This window comes from Sinocyclocheilus grahami, unplaced genomic scaffold (assembly GCF_001515645.1).
Source record: "Sinocyclocheilus grahami isolate Dianchi unplaced genomic scaffold, SAMN03320097.WGS_v1.1 scaffold1295.1, whole genome shotgun sequence".
In the NCBI taxonomy this organism is placed as follows: Eukaryota; Metazoa; Chordata; class Actinopteri; order Cypriniformes; family Cyprinidae; genus Sinocyclocheilus; species Sinocyclocheilus grahami.
In genome coordinates, this window is record NW_015506474.1 from 41,701 (window position 1) to 56,303 (window position 14,603).

Genomic DNA, 14,603 nt, shown 5'->3' on the forward strand with positions numbered 1-14,603 from the left:
GTTGCTGCTGGAAGAGGGGTTAGTGAGGCCAGCAGGGGGTGCTCCCCCTGTGGTCTGTGTGGGTCCTAATGCCCCAGTATAGTGATGGGGACACTATACTGTCAACAAGCACCGTCCTTCGGATGAGACGTTAAACCGAGGTCCTGACGCTCTGTGGTCATTAAAAAATCCCAGGATGTCTTTCGAAAAGAGTAGAGGTGTGACCTCGGCATCCTGGCCAAATTTGCTCATTGGCCTCTGATCATCATGGCCTCCTAACAATCCCCATATCTGCTAATTGGCTTCATCCCTCTGTCTCCTCTCCACCAATAAGCTGGTGTGGGGTGGGCATTCTGGCGCACTATGGCTGCCGTCGCATCAGCCAGGTGGATGCTGCACACTGGTGGGGGATGAGGAGATACCCCCTGACAATGTAAAGAGCTTTGAGTGCCTAGAAAAGCGCTATATAAATGTAACGAATGAATTAATTAATTAGCCATATCGGCCTAGAAAATTGCAACTTTTCATTTTCCGTCGGTCTTAGTACACCATGTAACCACAGAAGAGTCAAGTTTTAAATAGGAGAAATATCGAAACTCTTTGGTCATTTTTGAGCGAGATGCTAATGGTCTAATCAGATTCAATGATCTATGCTTAGCTACAGCTAAAAGTGCTACGCCAGACCCAGAGATCGTCTGACTGGATTCGAAAACGGTAAAACTTAACTGTTTAACTCTTAGGGGAGTTGGAAAATGAGCCCATTTTCAAAAATAGTGGAGTGTTCCTTTAAGCCTCTCATGATTGTGTTTGATATGGGGTGAACTGTTGGCTGAAATACATGGTTCTTACTGTATCGAAGATTTATAGATGATTAGCCATGAATCCACATGTTTTTATTGTAAGCTGCATTTCTTTCATTAAATGAACAAAGCAAGAAACTGATTTCTGCGTGGACAATTACTTTATTTCCAACTTATGAGTAAAGAACATCTTATCAGCTGTTCCTGGGCAAATAGAAAGCCACCACATGCCTACCTCCCTACTATGTAGTAGGCAAAAAAAGTCATAATATTCATAAAACAGTAGCCGAAAAGTACCCAGATGATCTACTACTTCCACTGAGATTGACATCTTTACTATCCCATGAGGCCATGGGAAAGGGGTTGTGATTGGCAGTGAAGCGATGCAACTGACAGCATAAGTCACATACATTCATACTACATAGAACATACTTTTTTAACAATCGCAAAGCTTGTTCCTTGTCAAATGTAGTACATAATCAGGCAGTATAAGATTTCGGACATACCTAAAGTCTTCAAAATTGCTTAAAAATGTGTGTGTTTAGCTAGTGTCAGGACGAGGGGTTAACAAGCATGAGAATATTATAATGCTAGCCTCAAAAAGAGGGCAAAAACATTAGCATAGCTATAACCTTAGGAAGTAAACTAAAGCAATCCTTCATTATTTCTATTTATTTCTTGCCTTAAAGTTGGCATGGCATGAAAATAGATCTTAATGTGAACAATTTTTCTTTGTTTGTTTCTTTTTTTTTGACCTTGTAATTTTCAATCAAAATGTCTGGATCTTCCTTTAATTAAACTGGATCTCCAATTATTTAGTATACCCCACCCTACTTTTTTTTTGGTAATATATTACACTTGGATGTAAATCAACATGTTTCATTGAACAGTTCACACAATCACACACACACACAAAATAAATAAATAAATAAAATAACCTACAATTTATAAAGTCTGCCAGTCAGAATACAGCTTGCCAATTGCTTCCCAGTTTTGTGTGCAATATGCATCAGACCATGGGTTGAGGCTGAGACTACATTCAAACAATGTTCAAACAACTTACTCAAGCTCCAGTTCCAAAAAGACTTACGTGGCTGTGGTTTTTTGATAACTCCTTATGTAGTTTCCTAATATTCTCTCTGCCCTACACCATCAGAATGTTTTGAAATTATTGCTACACAGATAACTCATATCTCATTTCTGCAAAAACTACACATACAACCCACTGCCGTCACAAGTGGTGGATTATTGATTAATAAAGACTTATTTTCCTTCAGTTCCTCACACAATGCTATGTTATGACCTCAATATGCTTTTACCATATAGTGCATGACTTGAAACTAATATATTTAGACATTTATATCACATAACCAGCTCCATATGTATGACTTTTCTGATGAGGTAAACTTGCTTGGTTGCTCACCTGGTACAGCATTGCACTTGCTATACAGAGCGTTTGGGTACGAGTCCTTTAAAACACTAGCCACAATAAAATAGCTCAAAGACTAGTAGACGTAAGCTAAAAATGGCATGGCTCCTTTAGAAAATTTGTTTTTATCTCACGTTTGCTTTTGTTAACCTCGACAGATGCAGACAAACGGCAACAGACATATTCCTCAAGTTTTTTCGGCTTCTGTTGGCATTGGTTGCTGCTTGGTTTCGCTAATTGAACATGCTGAATCTGCGTTTGGAATATCTAAGAAGTGACATTCTGTATTCTGGTGATTGTCAGCGTTGGTCTGCTTCTGTCGGTGCAGTGTAAATTGGCCTCTGAACGCTACAAAGCATTAACCTTTTAGCGCCACTCACCAGGCATTTCATTTCCGAACTGTGATACATACAATAATCAACATAATAAAACATTGGCAGATCTGTTTTGGATGAAACTGCACACGCTTTTAGCGTCACTCAATGAACATTTCATTTTAAAAGTGTCATGAAACGTGCAAGAAGCAATGTAATATCATTTTGCTGAAATGTCACTGCGTGCACATATTTCCAATGAGCCTGGGTTTCTAATAACTCTGCTTAGATTATTTGTGACAATTCTGTGTGCTGGTGGTTGCAATTTCCTTCATTCTTCCGATAACATCTCTGTCAACAATGTGCACTGCCAGAGGGGTAGTGAGAAAGGCAGAGGAAATGCAGTGGAAAAGTGGACTCTTATTTTTAGGGCTACCTGGGGGAATTATAGCAGTCCGGCAGCAAGAGCAATGCAAGTGGGTAACCTGGTTTTCTTTGAGAGCAAAACTTTCCAGAGCAATGTCTTGCAAACACGTGCTGTCACTGTCATCCTGCTTTTCTTTTCCTCGTTCTTTCACCTCATTCCGCTTCTGTCAATTTTCTCTCTCCTCTTATCTTGTTACTTCCTCCCTAGATTCATTTTTCACCCTAATGTGCGCCTCATAAACCTGCCCTCCCTCTTCTCCCCCACATGCTCTTCTCGCTCTTTCTCATTTATAGATACACAGATATATTATGTTACGCCTCCATAGTATGGCCTTTTTATGCTTTGTGTGGGCTACTGAAGCCATCACTTCACAGAGCAATATCACTTTCACACAGGCAATGCCAGTCGTTCTTACTGATAATTGGAAAATCAGAAGCTTGGGTTTGCATGTACGACATCACAACCACAACATGGCATTATTGAGGGCAACAATGCTAAGCAACTCGGTAACACTTAGCAACTGCATCTAAAGAAAAATCTAAACCTTTAAAGCATTGGGTAGAAATGTGTCTGAATGCATTTTGAAGGTCATGCAGGCAACAACACAATCCATTCCCCCTGCAATGCAACACAAAAGCACACATAAAGGCCTGGGATGGGTCAAGATGGTCAGGTAGTCACAATTAATCCATTTTAATTTAATTTTATTAAAGTTAAAACAAAGAATTGAAGTATTTAATAAGTAATATTAAATCTAATATCAACTCATTTTAAATATAATATTTAATAAAAACAATAATTAAAATGGGATAAATTTAGAGACATAACGTCATAGAGAGCACTTTAGCATTATGTGCTTTAGCATGCAGACAATTTGTTGGGCTGTTAACACGGTAAAACCTTTCTCAGAAGTTATTTTTTTTTTTGATTTATAACTTTTAAAGCATCAAAACACTTTTTTTGTGACAAACCAACATTTTGAAGTAGAGGGTGTATATTTCAAGATTTATATATATTGCCATTCAAAAGTTTGGGATCAGTACCTAACACTTCCCTACGTCATAGAGAGCACTTTAGCATTATGTGCTTTAGCATGCAGACAATTTGTTGGGCTGTTAACACGGTAAAACCTTTCTCAGAAGTTATTTTTTTTTTTGGATTTATAACTTTTAAAGCATCAAAACACTTTTTTTGTGACAAACCAACATTTTGAAGTAGAGGGTGTATATTTCAAGATTTATATATATTGCCATTCAAAAGTTTGGGATCAGTACCTAACACTTCCCTGATAGCACCTGTACATCACGGAGATATCTATTTGACGTCTGCTCAACTGCAATAGGTCTATAGGACGTTTCCTACCAGATGTCAAATAGACGTTTAGAAAATGTCTTTAAGATGTTTATGATTTAGAATGTACATAAAACTGACATCTTAGAGACGTCTATCAGATGTTTGTACACAGCAGATGCTTTCCAGATTAAGCGATCTTTAACAGACGTCTTGCAGACGTGCGTGTGCTATCTGGGTTAACACAGAAATGAATACTTTTAGTCATCAATGATACACTGAATTTATCAAAAGTGATAGTAAAGATGTTTACATTGTTACAAATATAATGTATTTCAAATAAATGCAGTTCTTTTGAAGTTTATCAAAGAATCCTAAAACATTTATCAAGTTTTCCACAAAAAAATTAAGCAGCACAACTGTTTTAGGCATTGATAATAATAAATATTGAACACCTAATCAGTATATTAGAATGATTTCTGGAGGATCATGTGAAATTGAAGACTGGAATAATGGCTGCTAAAAATTTAGCTTTGCAATCACATGAATCAGTTATATTTTACAGTTACATTTTAAATAGAAAACAGTTATTTTAAATTGTAATAATATTTCACAATATTACTGTTTTACCCCAAACTTTTCAGTTCAAAATTATGCTCAGTCAGTTTTGTTCCATTTTGTGAAGCTGTTTAAACCAGCCAGCCATTTGAATGTAAACCACCCTAATTATAAAGGGCTTAAGATTTAATAGTCTAGATAACCCTAATTATTATGAAAATATGTATTTTTCCCCTGCATATAAATATTTAGTTTTTATCTGTGATATGTCATTCATAACCATCCTAAGCCAGGTTCAGATAAGGAAGCAAACAGGAGACAGCAGTTCCTTTGGCTTGCTTATGGCCAGCAATTCCCAGAGATATAGAGGAGAATGAAGGTCATCACCTCTGATTCCAGTTATGTAAGATAAACAGAAATACACAGTGGGGATGTGGAGGGAAAATGACAGAGCACAACAAACAAGGACTATCAGAGAAAGACAAAGTGGTATAGGTAGATAACAAAATGAGGAGAATAAAATGGAAAGAGAGGAGAAGTTAATATATCCACAAGAAAGTCAGAATTTTGAAAGGGAGAATAAAAAAGGGCAGCTGTCTGTCCACCCAACCACATCCAGAGGTCATTCTAAAGTACTCTGAATATCCTTTGACTCGTCCTACGTGATAAATTACTACCTACAAGCAACAGCATGGTGGAGGAACATTTGGTCAGGCTTCAATCAGATGACTGTAACCTTGCTATTGACCTGCATTCAGAGTGTGTGGACACAGCATTATCGTGACACGGTGATGAATGCAAACTGCGGGAACGGCATAAGGATGGGGGCAGGACGGAGATGTCATCTTTGAAAAATCACTCCATGTGCTTGACTCTGATATGTTGAAGTACTCACAAATGAGAAAAAAAAATTCTGCAGGCCTGACTGGACCAGTTCAGATTTTTACTTACCCTGCTAACATTTTCTCTGGCCTGGTCACAAATAAGTAGTAACATATCAGTGCCAGTAAAAAAAAAAAAGTATATATATATATATTCTTTGAATTAAACATTTATTACTGCTTATTACCACATTTCAAAAATGGTCAATGTCTTTGTGATATTCCAATATTTATTCACTTGCAACACAGATTGATTGTTTCTGAGTTTCTCTTAAGGATTTAGAAGTCCTCAGGAGGACTTATAAGCTGTTCTAAGTTTAGGAGCTGCTTCTTGCATTAAAATGCTTTGTAAAAATACACTTAGATGAAAAGGTTTTAAGAGTTGCTCTTAAATTTCTGCATTAGGAGCAACTTTTAGCCTTTTGTGAATATGGTCCCAGATCATTAGATGCATTCAAGTAGTACAGTTTTGTTTTTTATTTACTGCAGTGCCTTTACAGATCACCAGGGGTCACACGTCATTCTTGCCATTTAAAAAAAAATCTCATCTTTGTTTTAATCAGATAGATAATGTTACCTTGGTGACATTTGTAAATAAGATTATTTTGACAACAATGTTCAATATATCGCAATAGTTCCAATTTTTTAATTTGTAAGGCCTAAAAAAAACGTATGTTCAACAACAATCTGATAAGGCAAGTGACGGTTACAACAACTGGCTTGAAATACTTTCACATTTTGGTTGAGTTTGGCATTTCTTTTTAGTTTGTCACTTACAAACAATTTATGAATCTGGCCCGGGTTAGAATTGCACAGTGCCAGACCATCATAGCCAAGATAGCAAGAGAAGCCCTGATAACTATAAAAAGCATCTGAATACTTATTGCCAATTAATGCTCTGCACTTATAAACAGACTGTGTCTTCAAACAACCAGAGCATGATTGTGATTCATGCAACAGCCAAAAAACTCTTGAAACCTGAAAAGAAGATCAAAAGGAACATTTTACCATCTGTTCTGTACTGAGGTTCCTCAGGCTGTTTAAAATAATAGTAAAAAAAAAGGAACATGAACAAAAAACTGGAAGAAGCTATTGAATTCTCTGACAGCTTTGTGAGATCTGTCAAAAGTCTGAAGGATGGAGAAAAAGCAACACCTCACCTTGGGCTCAACGACTCATTCTATTTCAGTTTTGATCTCGCCGTATCTCTCTGGCTCTCACATCGGACTGCATGACCTGCCTGGGCGTTCATGAATATTCCGTCCTAATGGAGAGCTGCTTGTTGAGTTGCTATGGCCCTCAAGCAAAAGTTTGTCAGGCTGCAAGTACCTTACATAAACGTCTCCCTAAATTATGCATGGGAGGTATGAAAGAACTGGAGAAAGTAATGAAATCATACTAGTTTGGCCATGAATCATGATTATCTATCCACGGGGTGCTGAAGTACTTTGTAAGTGTGTTAAGTGTGCATGCCGAAGTCCTCAGCTCTGTATTGTTCATGGCTCAGTGAACTGAATACCAAAAGATCTTAAACAAGAAACACTCCACTTTTAATGAAATCCCTTTTAATTTGGTACAACTCGAAATCACCTTTGGTTCAAAACAGGGGCGATTCTAGGATTTTCATTTTAGGGGGGCTCAGCCCTCGGTGAGGGTATAATAATAACAGCCTAATAATAAAAAAAAAAATATATATAAATAAATTAAAAAATGTTTGATTAATAGGACCCCCGTGTGGTTCTGGGATTTTTGCTCACAGTTCTTGTGATCATTTTGACCCCACGGGGTGAGATCTTGCGTGGAGCCCCAGATCGAGGGAGATTATCAGTGGTCTTGTATGTCTTCCATTTTCTAATAATTGCTCCCACAGTTGATTTCTTCACACCAAGCTGCTTACCTATTGCAGATTCAGTCTTCCCAGCCTGGTGCAGGTCTACATCAGCCCTCGGTGAGGGTATAATAATAACAGCCTAATAATAAAAAAAATATATATATAAATAAATTAAAAAATGTTTGATTAATAGGGGTCGTATAATAAACTTATTGCAGTATTCCACTGTATTGCATAGATACAGTGGGGAAAAAAAGTATTTAGTCAGCCACCAATTGTGCAAGTTCAGAAAAAAAATCCAGAAAATCACATTGAAGGATTTTTAAAGAATTAATTGGTAAAATCCTCGGTAAAATAAGTATTTGGTCACCTACAAACAAGCAAGATTTTGAGTACTGAATAAGCCAAATTCAAGTCTTCATGATCTCTCACACACATCCTGTTTACTGCACAAACACAAAATTTTACTGTTTGCATTTCTAGTACATCCCTCTTTCCTTAGCTCAAGTATGCAAACCTCTTTGCCACATGCACTGGAATGTGTATTATATTGAAAGTTACATTTTCAAATGAAAATGGCAACATGATCGTTTTATAAAGTATGCGTTCATATGTGCTTCATTTTCACTGGAGGAAACCTGTGGTGTGATGAGGGGTGAACGCAGTGAAAACTTAGGCTACAGTAGATGGGGAACCGATTATTGCTCCCCCATGATATTTTGTAAACTGGATTTATGACAAAGAACTGCACAGATGCAGATATTATAACAATCTATCAATAAACATACACCTTGTCCTCTGTTTCTCGCTCTGCGCTGCCACGGTCTGCGGATTGAAAAAGAACGCGCTGAAAGACGGGGAGGAGCCGATCGGTGTCTGCCGCCGTTTTCAGATGAAATTTAAAGGGGACTGAGGCGATCACGGATTCGTGTACAGTTTATGGAGCTAATCGCAAAATTTTAGGGGGGCTGAGTAGTCATTTTAGTATTAATTTTAGCTATAGCCCCCCTAAAAGTGGCCTAGTGACGCCCATGGTTCAAAACATAATTATAAGTGATCCCTTCAATCAAAATGCATTTATTTTTTCAAGTGGGTAACAACTAATTAAACTGTTTGAAGTATAAAACTAATGAAATAAAAATAAATTCAATTACTGCAAGTCCAAAGCTATTTTCCTTATAACATGTCTCTCAAAATTACTATGAGATGTAACACATACAGTCAATCAGAAGATATTTCTTGTTTAAAGACCCACTGAGGTGAAAATCAAGTTTTTAATGTTGTTTATATATCTGTCTGGTGTTTTTAATATGCTTAAAGACAATCCTTGTGCAAATTCATCAGACAACACCACTGCCAACCACTGCTTTTCTCCTTAAAATGGTAATGTGTCAAAGGCAGTCTCAAAACTGTGGTGTGAAACAGCCCTTTTCTTACCGTAACAAACATGTAACCAATTCCATCAACTTGCGGGTGGGAGCAGATAGTCAAAGGTGGTCTGACTGAGTGGAGGCGGGGACTAATTTGCATATTGATGGTTATGTGTATACTAAATGAGGTAAGGGTGTAGAGTTATATTCAAGCCATTTTAAGACAGAAAGAAATTATTTTAATGGGAGAAAAACGTTTCAATAAGTAATTTTAATTATCAAAGATATGTTTTAAGGGATAAAATTAGTGACTGCAGGGGGACTTAAAATTATGAGGAGCAAGATTTTGGACCAATTAAATTTTATAGTGGGCGGGGCTAACAAGAGTGATTCAGTGTTATGCTGTTTTATTATCAAAGGAATACAACAGAAGACAATCAGGGCCTTCCTATGGGACTGTGGCTGCACTTTTAGACATTCAGGCTTAAAAAGATTAAAGATTTACACAAGATGAAAGCCACAAATTTCCTAGCTTGTCTAAAACATGCAGCTCGAAAATGTGGCTAGCTTTTTGTTGTTATTTAGCGCAATACTAAATTATGCCACTTGCTTGTATGAACAAGAGGAGGTAAAGGACTTCACGCTCAGGTCTGAGAGTCTTTCTAGAGGAGACACGGGTGGCAAGGCTTGTCTCTCGCCACTTACAAATGACCCTCTTCAGAAATTCAGCCTTTTGCTTTTTCTCCACCAAACTGATCCTTACCTTACACACTTCCTGTCCTGCTCACAGCTGGCTATTTTCTTATGGGTGAATAAAAAATAAAGGAAATGCAAAGTGTAGAGGACAAAACAGTGTATCTTTTCACAGCTCTGACAAAAGCCAATTCAAAACAGCATAAATCATAATTACATGTTGCAATAATGAGCAACATGGGAAGTGCTTTGTGACTGGGAATAGCTGAGAGGCTAACGTGATTCACCTCCCAACGTCAGACCCTGAAATTAGCTCCTGTAGACATTCTCCCACCAGGAAAAAAAGGCGGTGCTGCTAATTAAGCGCACAATAATCAAGTCAAGAGTCCAAACAGAAAGGAGAAAAATGAAAAGACATGGGGCAGTCCACTGTTATTTTTCTTTCTTTCTTTCTTTTTTTCTTTAAATATTTCCTTTCAAGGACTTCTTAAAACATGTCATGTAGTCATCACTTTTCAACTGGGAAAACATAATGCCTGTCAGGAGTGGAAATCAAGCTTTTCAAAACCAAAGCTTGTTCAGAGGCATTGTTTTGTGGCATAATCAACATTGTGTGCGTAATTTTGTTTTGTTAAATTGCAGATGAGTTCAGCAGACCTATGCAGAGATCAGAGAGAACTTATAAAAAATTATCCTATTATTACAGAAATCATTAAACGCTTGCAGAATAACAACGTATCAGGCAGCATCTTTTGACTGTACCATCACTCCACACTAAAACAATACCAATCAGAGGACACACTGTACATTTGCTTTTTGTTAAACTGCTAGCTAGTTTCCAGAACTTCAAAATACAGTGATAATGTTTCAGATATTACAAGATTTTGGCGACTGTATTACAGTTTATAACTGTATATGCCATTAAATTATGTTACATTCCCTAGCACTAAAATAATCCAATAATCATAAGGAATGCCCTCCCTCACCAAATTAAAAACTTGTACAAATGTACTGTCTTCCTCTCAAATATAACATTTTCACAATTAATATAGTTTTAACCTGCAGTCTTTAACTGGAGCATTTTAGCATTCTTAGTACACTGAATTTTAAATAAAGATCATTTAAAAATTTAAGAAAATAAATACAAATAATCTGCTGTGTGTATTAAAAATTAAGCTCTACCAGTTCTGAGCATGTCATTCCTGTTTATCAAAGTTAAATCTTACATTTATTATCCACGTATAAGCGGCTACTCTTTAAAAGCGGTTCAGCACCTGGACCTGTCCAGTGCATCCTTACAAGTGACCGTCTGCTAAACCACATTACACACGACCTACACAAAACTACATTTTTAACCATATTTCATCACTTTAACAACAGTCGTTTAAGAATTAAAGACTGTCAGTCTTGAACAAATCAATGCTTTGAAACAACTACATTGTAGCTCACTATAATGAACACAACTATAAACACAACACAGCGAACCTGCTGATGATTCTGATGATATATGCCTTCATGGCTAAAGTTTTCTATTTTCCCACCATTTCCGATTTATATATTAATTGTAATGTATCCTAAGCTTAACCCTTTCTTCGATTAATGACAAAACTGAGTGTTGGAATGCCATTGAACAGCATCCTTCATGCATGGGTGCTCTACAGTAAGGAAAAAGTTATTTATAGTGTTGTACGGGACAAACCACATCATCCACTGGTATTTCTCCCTATAGACTGGTTATTTATTCGATTCTATAATTGAATCAGGTAATACATCTCGTTGACCGTATGAAACAAGTCATTAAATATAATTTCCATGGTCGTTTAATCTTAATCAGCTGTGGTTTCGTAAAGATCATATCCCTTCCAGCGCAGCGTCTTCATTTGATGATCTATTTGCAGCGGCTGAGCAATGCTGATGTCAAACCGCAAGCGTCTTCTTTTGTTTCAAAATCTGCCTGTATTTATTGCATTTACACAAACGAAGAGAGGCTAAAGACAGCTATGGGAAAATATGTAAATGCATATTAACATGCAACGCTTCCCGTGTCGCCCTGCGTTGTATTTACATGGACATTTATAGCATTCTGTAAAACATGGCTGTGCGATGTTTGCCACTGTAGAGCCCGTAATGATGTAACCCTCACTGCAATACTCCGACCATACACACCAAATCACATAGTCTATTCCACCAAAAAATAAAGGAAAGAGCACTCACGGTGTGTCATAGATCCGTCCTTTGCTGACATGTCTTCAGTGAAGGGCCAGGTACCCCAGAAGTGTTGGTTAATTGTATGAAGCTGGTGCGCGCTGCTCTTCGCTGCTGTTGTTGGTTCAGATGCTCTCAGTGAGGGACCAGAGAGAGTTTGAGCGCCACTGCTGAAGATTCAACATAAAACATCACCGACACAGCACTACATAACACTCATGTCCGGTTCAGATGGGCTTTATTTCCTGGTTGTTTCGGTCCTCTGTGGGTACCCTTATGCACAGAAAGTGTATTTATATATATATTAACGATCAATATATTAAAATAATTAATAGTTAAAAAATGCAGAATAATATATTGTGTTAATATATTGTATAATACATAAGAAATAGCCGTTTTTCATATTGAAAAATATTTGACAATATATTTACTTATCGTAATATGATTTTATATTCAGTAATAAACTACAGTGTATGTATATAAATATGTAATGCAATATATACATAATTATAAGCACACACACACACACACACATTTATTTTTCTTATATAGTACACATATTTTCATATATGAAATGCATATACAATAAAGTGAGATAAAATATATGAATATGTGTTCAGCTTTATATAAACATGCATTAACTCATGAAAAAGAAATCAATTAATAGAACATTTCAATACAGCTATTACGTATAAAAAAATAGTTCCGTTTTTATTTTCATTGCAATTTTTTAATACAGCCAATATAGCCATACATGGACCATGCATATATTTATTTTTCTTATATAGCACACATATTTTCATATATGAAATGCATATACAATAAAGTGAGATAAAATATATGAATGTGTTCAGCTTTATATAAACATGCATTAACTCATGAAAAAGAAATCAATTAATAGAACATTTCAATACAGCTATTACATATAAAAAAATAGTTCCGTTTTTATTTTCATTGCAATTTTTTAATACAGCCAATATAGCCATACATGGACCATGCATATATTGCAGAATATTTATATATATAAGCATTATATAACTGAATTATTTAATATATTGCATTATATTTTTCAGTATGCTATATGGTTTTTGTTTCGTAAGGGTAAAACTAATAATAATCATTATAATAGAATATAATCCTGTTATTTTCCCTTATTATCATTATCTAATTAAACCTCACTAGTTATATTCATAAAGATGTAACCTTTTTACACAAAGAAAAGCATTATTATAGAAATTGTTTAGTTTGGGATCAGCTTGGCCCCTACACGAACACTGTTGAAAATGCAGTAAAAAAAAAAGTAATATCACACATACATGAGCTCTGCATAATTATGATCGATTGTGCCACATATTCAGTATAACAGCATGCATATATGTGATGTTGCTTCTCTGCTGGTGAGTGATATAAAGACATTTTCATCTTTTAAAATCTGACATCTCTCCAGCAAAGCATCTACTGCATTCTCAGGTAAAGGGTACAAAAGGTACAAAGCTGGGGTGGTAACATAAGGTACAAAAGCTAAAAGGTACATCTTTGTACCTTATTTACCCCCAAATGGAACACATATTAGTATTTTAATAGTACATATATTAGTACCTAAAGTGTACATAATACTTTTGAAAGGTAATCACCCCAGTGGCAGTTTTGTATTCTGAGAGTGGGGATATACATCAGTATTGTTTGCCTTCATGAATACTCTGTGTATTCTCACATTCTACTTATCTGACACACTTCTTTTTGCTTACTCTGTGTGGGAATTATTCATATTTGGACTCAGGGCCCAAAAAACCTGTTCCTCTCTTTGCTTTTATTCTGTTTTACTCACATAACTCTGGTGTGAGTGAATCCAAAACCAGAACTGGTCGCAAGGTGCAGAGAACAAATCAGAGAATTTGTTGCATTTATTCATAGTTCATGGCAGGGGTCAGTGAGAGTACATACCACAGTACTGTAACTTTTTTAATGGAAAACTTTTGCAATGTTAGAAAGTAAAAATCTTTAGAATGACAGCAGTTATCATATCATTCTCTAGAATAGATATTAAAATATAGATGATTTTGGATATAAACTTTTAATAGATTTATTGTGGATTCCGTTGTCAAATTTTAGCCTACTAAAGGAATGGCCTGGGAGCAACCATGACATTTGGCTCCAATCTGTTCCATTCAATGAAGGTACAAGACAGCACATCAATGGCCCGGCCTTGTCTGACCAAAGGGAATTTCCACTGGGCATGTTTTCTTCTCCCCAGGTCCTCAGATCTTAATGGCTCTACAATCACTACTGCACAGACAGAATACGTTGGAGTTTAGATAAAGTTTACGGCAAGGAAATTTACTACAACTTATCTGATGCTTTCATTTAACACAGTGCAGAATAACCATGCGTTTCAAAACTATAGGGCCAAATAAACAGTGTCAATGGCCACATAAAGTGTTTTAACAGTCATTGTTTTAACATTAAAAAGATTATATAAATATATATTTTTTGTTCCAAACAGAAACACTACAAATTTAATGCTCTAAAATAACAGATTTAGTCCGTTTTTTAACGGTGGTGAAAGGTTGAAAAAACTACAAAGCTGACCACAAGGTAGCGCAGTTGTTCAATAGCGTGGAGCTGTATAGTTGAACATATGGGAATCGTTATTCGTAATGATTTAATCATGGAAAGAGCCACTACAAATTGATTTATCTAGGTCTCCATTGGGAGAAATCATCTGATGAGACTCACTGCACAACCCATAATTATACTGAATGCATATGGAAATATGCTGTCTAATCTCAGTTTATTAATTTTTAAAGATGCACATTAAAAAATAGA